Source organism: Vipera berus (assembly GCF_964194415.1).
Source record: "Vipera berus genome assembly, chromosome: 3".
Lineage (NCBI taxonomy): Eukaryota > Metazoa > Chordata > Lepidosauria > Squamata > Viperidae > Vipera > Vipera berus.
The window spans coordinates 60078373-60087988 of NC_138204.1; positions in this window are offsets into that span (position 1 = coordinate 60078373).

A 9616-nucleotide genomic window follows, 5' to 3' on the forward strand; every position below is an offset into this window, starting at 1 on the left:
GACCTGAGTACGATGTCAATGGATAATCATACTGAAACCTCCCCCTGAAGCAACTTGAGAATTCAGAATCATACGTTTGCTTTCAAAATCTTTCAGGCTCAGACAACAAGAATCAAATTATAGTTGCCCCTAAAGGTAGCCTGTGGTTAAACTGTTTTCTCTGTGAGGTAGGCTTTAGCCATTTCTTGACAAATCTACAAACGGCAAGGGTGAGCAGAAATGCCACCAAGGGTGGAGGGGCCTTCCAAGCACATAGTTGCAATTAGGAGGAGATCGCCCATTCCATCTGAGGTTACCCTAGATAGTGGAACGAGGGCAGAGAAGGCTCCCGTGGCTAGCTCCTGTGACAGATTATCACTTTCATGTGACTTCCCCGTCTATCAGGCTCGCAACTTATCAGCAAGTGCAGCTTGCACTCAAAAATATGTTCCCATCTTGCCGTCAATTTGAAGCAGGGTGAAGATTAGCGACAATGAAATACTCAATTATTCATTCCGTTTGATGTCCACTGGGCACCAGAGGTGGCCACCTGCAATTAGCCTTTTCCACCCTCCAAATTCCAAATTGGGAATGTCTTTCAGATAAATCGTATGGGCACACATACTCACTCAAATGAATGAATATGATTTGTTATGCAGTGATTCTAGCATCTCTGTGACTGACTGACTGACTGACTGACTGACTGACTGACTGACTGCTTGATTTTGTGCCATCAAGTCAGTGTCAACTCTTAGCAAGTACATCAATTTTTTATTTTTACCAGGAACCATCTCTATAGCCTGAAGAATATCATAACTTATCACAACTTCTAGCGGCCAAGTGAAAAAGCTAACATTTCTATAAAGGACTACAGACCCTCTCGCTCAAAACACCTCGCTTGTATGACAAGAGTCAACTGATTAGTTTTATTTATTCTTATAAAATATGACTTTATGGTCAAATAAATATTACGCTATTACTGCTTCTGTGTTTATTTATTTGTTTGTTTGTTTTTGTTTATCTATTTATTTCATTATGTAAGCATAGGTGCTGCAATTCATTCTTGTGTACTCTACTCCAGTGGATGGAATTATCTTCTATAGTCCAGGCAAGCTTCGTTATACATTGACTGCAACGTATTGACTACACTGAATTTACCTGGCATGGGATGAATTATAGGTCAGTGCTTATACTTTATATACAGCATTTAATGGTTTGTTTGTTTCCTGGTTTATTTCTGTGCTGAGCATCTGCAGGTAGGGATGGAAAAAAAATCTTATCTGAAGAACTCTGCAGAGTCATTGCCACTCCATTCCAACCATCTGAATAAATTCATGGCCTTGTTTAGGATATCAGGATCCATATTCCACTGTACATAATTAATATTTCAAGCAAATCATGGGAAGAATAGCTGTTTCTGCTTGCTGCTAGAAGTCAAACAAGCTGTTCTGCTGATATAGCTGGGCTATAAAATTGCAACTATGTACTTCTGAGTTGGAAAAGGAAGTGCAGATTTAAGTAGCTATGAAGTAATTTATGATTAAAAAAAACACCAATATCTTTATTTCCTATATGGAAATTTACACTCATTAAAACGTGATGTTATACATGTCTCCTTTTTGTACAGTGAGTTAGATATAGAATAAAAATCTGTGCATCCTCCCTATCACTCTGGCATTTACTCTTCTTACACACACACACACACACACACACACACACAGAGAGAGAGAGAGAGAGAGAGAGAGAGAGAGAGATTCACACTTGCACAGACACAATGTTGTGAACAGAATGTAATCTAGTGATCAAAGATCTATAATTTTATCCCTTGTTTAATGTACATTTTTCTGGAGTTGAAGAAAGAGAAACCACATTTTCTGAAAATAATTATCCAGGAAAGCAAGTGAAAATTAAATGTATAAATTGTAATCAAACATTACATACCTTTTTTTTTGCTAACTAAAATTACCTTCTGCTAACCCAGCTAGGTTCATATATAAATTCTATTCCTTTCAAATGCTAATCCCTAAAAGACACAGACTTACAATTACAAATTCATAGGCATCTTTCCCAGGAGCTGGAATTGTTTTGTCCCATAATAACCCCCATAATGAAATCTTAATAGAAATTCACTAACAGCCAGTGGTAAAGCTTCATTAGCCAAAAAGAAAAGAAAAGAGTAGGCAGTGATGGTCCGTAACCACTCTAGGGAAAAATTAATTCAAATTACTTCATAAGGTAACAAGACCAGATAATGTGTTCCTTTGCAGGATTATTGTTTTTGCACATTCTAATGTGTTTGTAGATTACATTGCTGCATTTAATCCCACAGTGGACCACAGCCACAAGACTGGGAAGAAGTAAGATCACTACCTTCTCAAAAAAAAAATTACTGTAACATGACTGGGGTGAAAATGAGGTGGGAGACTGATTCACTGCTTATCTGTTTTTCAGCCAATATGTTCAAGAGCCTTCATTTCCAGAAGTTGGAGAACTCTAGTCAAAGAGGAAAGAATCTTCATGAATCTATTTATTATGACTGACTACGATTCAAAGGAAAGAACTTTTGGTCTTCAAGTAATTTTATTTGAGATCTTCAGGAAGAACCATCCTTTGTTTCTCAGATATAAAACCAGGGATTTTTTTGTCATAGAATGCACCGGAACAGAGTTCTGGAATCATTTTTGATGGATTTTCCAGAGTTGCGTTCTTTTCCTATTGTTTCCCTTCCTATCCTAGTTTGGTTTTGAAAATGCCCTGTTGGCGGTGCGGTGTGAGCAGGGTCTCCTTCAGCGCTGTCTGCCTCCTCTAGGAGGAGCCATGAGGCACCGGAGCACCACAGCCAGAGTGTGGCTTGATTGGTTGGGTCGGACCATGTGGTATGGAAGCCGAGGGTGGCGGTGGGAGACACATAAACATGGAGGCCATCTTTCACGAGAGGGTGAGTGAGCCTTTTACTTTCCCTTACAGAAGGTGGGGTATGAGGTTAAAAAGAGGTGAAGTGAGAGGAAAGAAAGACGGCTGGTGTGGAAGCTTGCCCAACAATGAAACTTTGCTGTTTCAGTTCCTTGGGTAGTTCAAAGGCTGGGATGTCTATGAAAATCTCTTTGTAGTCTTTTATACTTTATATTCAAACTGCAGAGGGGAAGAATAAGAATAAAACCTGTCTTGTGATTTGGAGGTATTGTAATTAATAATAATATATATTAATTATGTATTGGTCAGATGTAAAGGTAGACCTTATGGTGCAACTTTCACAGCCATACATTGCAACTGGGAAGACCATAGCCTTGACTATACGCACTTTTGTTGGCAGGGTGATGTCTCTGCTTTTTAGTGTGGTGTCTAGATTTGCCGTGGCTCAGAAAGGCTGAGCGCCAAAGAATTGAAGCCTTTGAACTTTGGTGCTGTAGAAGACTCCTGCGAGTCCATTGGATTGCAAGGCGATCAAACTGGTCAGTCCTAGAGGAGATCAACCCTGACTGCTCTTTAGAAGGCCAGATCATGAAGTTGAAATTCAAATACTTTGGCCACCTAATGAGAAGGAAGGACTCACTGGAGAAGAGCCTAATGCTGGGAAAGGTTGAGGGCAAGAGAAGAAGGGGACGACAGTGAATGAGGTGGCTGGATGGAATCACTGAAACAGTAGGCGTGAGCTTAAATGGACTCCAGAAGATGGTAGAGGACAGGAAGGCCTGGAGGAACGTTGTCCATGGGGTTGCGATGGGTCGGACACGACTTCGCAACTAACAACAACAAAGGTTTAATCAGATCTATTTATTAAATTGGGTTTAACTTAAAGGTAAATTAAAAATAATCTGTTCACTGACAAAGTTTCAACTTTAATTTGTTTCAATATCCATATTAAACTCCAAATGTAAATTTTTCCACCTTGTTTGACAACTTCTTAAAAATAATTCAATCTTTTACAAGCAACCTTTTCAATCTTTTACAAGGTAAATCTTGTAGAGTAGGCAAGGCGGGTTGTATAACGTGTGTGAGATCTGGCACCTTTTTTTTTTTGAAAAAGCACTTCATATCCAGAGAATGAAGAAATCCAAGTATCATAGTACCCTCCCACATATTTATTTATTTGTATCCTGTCTGTTATTTTTACAAATAACTCAAGGTGGTTAACATACTCAACACACCTTCCTCCTTCTATTTTCCCCCACAACAACAATTCTATGAGGTGGGCTGGGCTGAAAGTGAATGACTGGCCCAAAGTCACCAACTGGCTTTCATCGCTAAGGCAGGACATGAATTCATTATCTCCTGCTTTCTAGCCTGGAAACTTTACTAGGCCAAACGTATGGTCTGAAGGTAATTTTTTGAATGCCACATAACATGCATTTGGTTGACTATCATTAATTCTTGAGATGTTGTCTTTCCTCTCCACCTTCAGCAAGAAAAAAAGAAGGTCTTCTAGCACTTCCAATGTAGTTTTCAATGCCATCCATCTTGGAATGACTGTTTATGCATTCATAGGCTTGCAGGCCTGGGTGACATCTTGTACAGTAGGCCATCAAGTAGCCTGGTTAAAATATCTGATCAATACGGAATAAACACAAATTGATCAGATAGATAAACAGGTAAGTGCTTATTTCTGACTAAAGCCTCGAGGGAAGAAGTTACAAAGCTACAAACTCTGACATTTTTGTATAGTTTTTTTTTTAAAAAAAAAAGGTAAGCAGAAGCCTTAATAAAACAGGATGTAGCCCAAGTTTCCAAAGGCCACCATTTCTCCATCTCTATACGCCTTCTCTCAACTACTTCCATCCATCCTCTCTACAGTATTTTGGACTTTGTCTTAGGGCAATAGCCCCCAAGCTTTTGGACACCAGGGACCGGTTCTGTGGAGAGAGTTTTTTTCCACGGACTGGAGGGGGTGTGATTTGGCATGCTGCCTGCATCCCATAGAAGGGGCTTCCCTTGTTTGCACAGCCCAGTTGTTGGCATGCCATGGACTGGTGCCAGTCCACAGACTGGGGATTGGGGACCCCTGTCTTTGGATCTTCCCAAAATCTACACGCAGAGAGACATACATAGAAAGACACAAATTTACATAGGTGTAATGATAGAAAAGAATATTTGTAGCTCAGGGTTGAACTATGGGGTCCTTGGGCTCTCTGAGCTTGGTTTTTGTTTTGTTTCAGTTTTGTTTTGTTTTTGTTTTGTTTCAGTACCAAATCAGGTAACATCATCAGTGCTAGCATGAAGTGGGATTTGCTCTCATTTTATATAGTAAAGGTAAAGGTTCCCCCGCACATGCGTGCTAGTCGTTTCCGACTCTAGGGGCCGGTGCTCATCTCCGTTTCAAAGCCAAAGAGCCAGCGCTTGTCCGAGGACATCTCCGTGGTCATGTGGCCGGCATGACTAGATGCCAAAGGCGCACGGAACGCTGTTACCTTCCCACCAGAGTGGTCCCTATTTTTCTACTTGCATTTTTACGTGCTTTCGAACTGCTAGGTTGGCAGAAGCTGGGACGAGTAACAGGAGCTCACTCTGTTATGCGGCACTTGGGATTCGACCCGCCAAACTGCCGACCTTCTGATCGACAAGCTCAGCGTCCTAACCCACTGAACCACCGCATCCCTATATACTAGTATATAAAATATTATATCATTATTATACTAATATGGTATATAGTATTATAATGGTGTAGTAATGTTTTACAATATATAAGATATTAATATATAAAATCAGAGCAAACCCCACTCACTACCAGCCTGATGATGTTACCTAGTTTGGTAATTGAACATCTTCAAGAAAACAACCAAGCTCAGAGAGTACAAAGGACCACACACACACATATATATATATATATTCTCTACCTTGTTTCACTACATTTTAAAATTGGATGTGGATTTTTCCTCTATTGCCCATAATTTTCTATTTTACGGTTTGAAAGAACAATACACACATACACATCTGCAATGCCCTTGACAGATCTCAGTAACATAGAAGAAAATCAGAGAACTGTATTTCTATTGCTCAATGGTGCCACCTTGTGATAGAAAAGAAACATAAAGGAGAAACAGACCTGTTGTTTAAGAAATTTATAAAGATAGTTTATTTCTTCTCACAGTCTGGAAGAGAAAATAGCCTGTGGAATGCTTAATTAATGCTCCATTCCCCTGCACTTCCTCTCCACTTTAGCCTCTGGATTATAGATTTTTTAGAATTTTGTATTACTCATCACAGAATAAAAACAAAGGATATCTTGTGCTTACATGTACATTAGGAAAAAAACCTGTAGTTCCTGAATGTATAAATGCAGTCAGTATCTGTGCTTCTATCCTAGATTGATTGAACAGGATTAACATGCAACCTATAAAATCCAAGTAATTTTTAAAAAACTGGATATGGTCTTCTTTGACATGCTAGAATTATCTCTCTTTTTTTTCTTTGTTTGCATACACAGCTAGGCATTTTTGGTTTTTTGAAAAAGTATATTTTATCTTCCTCTTTTCAAGGAATGGCTCCAATAATGAGCTAATGTATCCTTTCTTCTATTTTAGATCAACCCTGGTGTCAGTGCTATCAATTCCCCAGGTTTATTTACTGAAGATCAGGACAACAGCAGCTAATAATACCTTCACAAGTAATGCTGTATTGGTTAGATGGATGGATGTCTGGCTTTCCTTAAAGAGCTCAAGGCACATACATAATTCCCCCTCCTATTTTTCCCCCAGAACAGACATGTCAAACACAAGGCCCGGGGGCCGGATCCGGCCTGCGAAGTGGTTTCCTGTGGCCCGCGGAGCCATCCTGGAAACAGTGAGGGAACGGCATCCACTGCCTTGGCCCTGGCCCAGAGACCCTCCTTCTGCCAGAGACCCTCAGATCTGTCCCACTCCTGCCCAGGCCCCCATAGGCACCCTTGATGCGAATGATGTAGAGCTGGCCACGCCCACCCAGTAGACCATACGCACTCTAGCCACGCCCACCCAGTAGGCCACACCCACCCTGGCCACACCCACCCGGCCCCCTGAGGGCAACCGCAATGTTGATGTGGCCCTCAATGAAATTGAGTTTGACACCCCTGCCCCAGAAGAACTGTGTCAGGTAGACAAGAATGGTTTGAAGAACCATGGGGGCCCAGTGGTTAGAATGCTGTATTGCAGTCTAATTCTGGGTCCGGGATATTTGAGGGAACACCTGCTGCCAGCATCAAGTTCCCTTCGTCCAGTGCGCTCGCACAGGGAGGGTCTTCTCAGGGTGCCGCCGGTAAAAGATTGCCGGCGGATAACACCCAGGGGGAGGGCCTTCTCTGTGGGTGCGCCTGCCCTCTGGAACCAGCTGCCCGTGGAGCTCAGGACTGCCCCTGACCTGCGTTCATTCCGCCGGGACCTGAAGACTTGGCTCTTTGAGCTCTCTGGCCCAGGCTAAGAATTTTAACTGGGGTTTTATTTTCAGGGATAATTTAATCTTTTTAATTGTCTTTTAACTTTTATATTTTTTATTGGTGTGATTTTAAAATGCCCTGTAAACCGCCCTGAGTCCTTTGGGAAAGGGCGGTATATAAATCTAATAAAATTAAATTAAATTAAATTAAATTAACTGCCAGAAGTTCAATCCTGACAAGCTCAACATTGACTCAGCCTGCCATCCTTCTGAAGTTGGTAAAATGAGGACCCAGATTGTTGAGGGCAATATGCTGACTCCGTAAACCCCTTAGAGGGGATTGTAAAGCACTGTGGAGCAGTATATAAGTCTAAATGCAATAGCTATTACTAAGTGCCCTAGTGAGCTTCCGTGGCTCACTGGATTTGAACCTGCTCCTCCCTAGACCTAATCCAATACCTTCATCATTACACCACTCAGACTTTTGGATTTATATTACATGTGGACATTCATATATAAATCTCATTCTGTTATGGTGTCAGATGTCTCCAGTCTATTTAATTGTATTATCCAGCATATTGTGCAAATCCAGAAAATGGGTGAATTTCTTTATTCAATGTCGACAGCTGCCCATCTCAAACCAGTGACTCGAACAGGCAGCGAACAATCATTAGCTTGAATTTTCCGTCAGTTTAAGAGTGCTATATAAACATAACCTTTCTTTTCTTTCTCTCTCACACACATGCAGAATCCAGTCACACACCAACATAGGCCGTCAATTTTTCCATCAGGGAACAAAATTTACGATAGATAAATAGATAGATGATAGGTAGATAGATAGATAGATAGATGAATGGACAGATGGACAGACAAGAGAGAGACATAGAAAGAGAGACAGAGTTAAGTGACGAGACGTGCAATGTGAGATCATTGACCCTGTGATTTACCTATTTGGGTCTGATACTAGATGCAAATGATTTAGTTCTGGGTCATGATGCCATATTTTTGATCACTGCAGCTGAGAGTGGCCACTGCGCTGAATCCATCTGTTGTCACAGATTGTAGCTATCAGGTGTCAAGGTCTCCTCCTGTTCTCTAGTGGGAAGAACCGTAGCAGGTTCTATTCCCAGCCGCCACCCAAGCCAAGGACTACTTGAAAAGCATCTTCTCTAAGGCTAGAGGATTGATTGTTAGAGCTTACTTCCAAGTCCTTTCTATAATTAAGCTGAAAGGGGAGGAGGAACACCCATCAGAAGCAAATGAAATGCATCTAATCGCTTTTACTTGCATTCAATGAACTCCAGTTACATGCTGTTGTTTCCTTACAAGTGCACTCAAAACCCAGGCAAGTGCCTCAACAAAAGCTTCCGTCTCCTCTTTGCTGTCTGTTAAACAAACTCTTTATTTACCAGACTGCATCTGCTTAGCCACGGCAGCAGGCTTCTTGCATTACCATAACACCGAGGGGAGATTTTTGCCTGCCTACCCAGGCACAAGAACCCCAACAACCAAGTGCTGGTTCGGTCAGATTGTGGGATTTTATTTTATTTTAAATCAGATTAACAAGGAAAAGGGGAAGGGAAGAAATCAGATATAAAGAGAAATGCTTTTAGTCCCTTTGCTCTGGATGGCAATCAAAGGAGCGGCTGTAGGTGTTGACTGAAGCTAAGCCTCCTGGTGCTCTAATGCAAGGGTCTTCAAACTTGGCCCTTTTATGACTTGTGGAACCCCAAGAACTCCTCAGCCAGCTGAGGAAGGGCCAAGTTTGAAGACCCCTACTCTCATGCTAAGAAGAAGCCAGAATTCCAGGGTGGGCTTTGCATTGATACCAACGAATTGGTTCTTTAAGGCCATAGAGCCTTGGTGGAGCAGTGGGCTAATGCCTCCTTAAGCAACACCAGCTGCCTGCAATTAGTGCAGGTTCGAGTCCCACCAGGCTCAAGGTTGACTCAGCCTTTCATCCTTCCGAGGTAGGTAAAATGAGGACCCAGATTGTTGGGGGCAATTAAGCTGACTTTGTAATAATGCCGCTTGGGGTATGTGTGTGAAAGCCCTAATAAGCAGGCATATACATAGAATGAAGGCTACTGCTAAGCTTGTAAGCCGCCCTGAGTCTTCGGAGAAGGGCGGGATATAAATGGAATTAAAATAAATAAATAAATAAATAAAACAATTCTTTGGAATAAAGAAGGGTGTTTACTATAAAATGGTGAACAGGCACAATCAAGAAAAGCTCCAAAATAATGTTGCAAACTTTTATTTCTTTTAGGTCAGGCTCTAGACATTTATACTG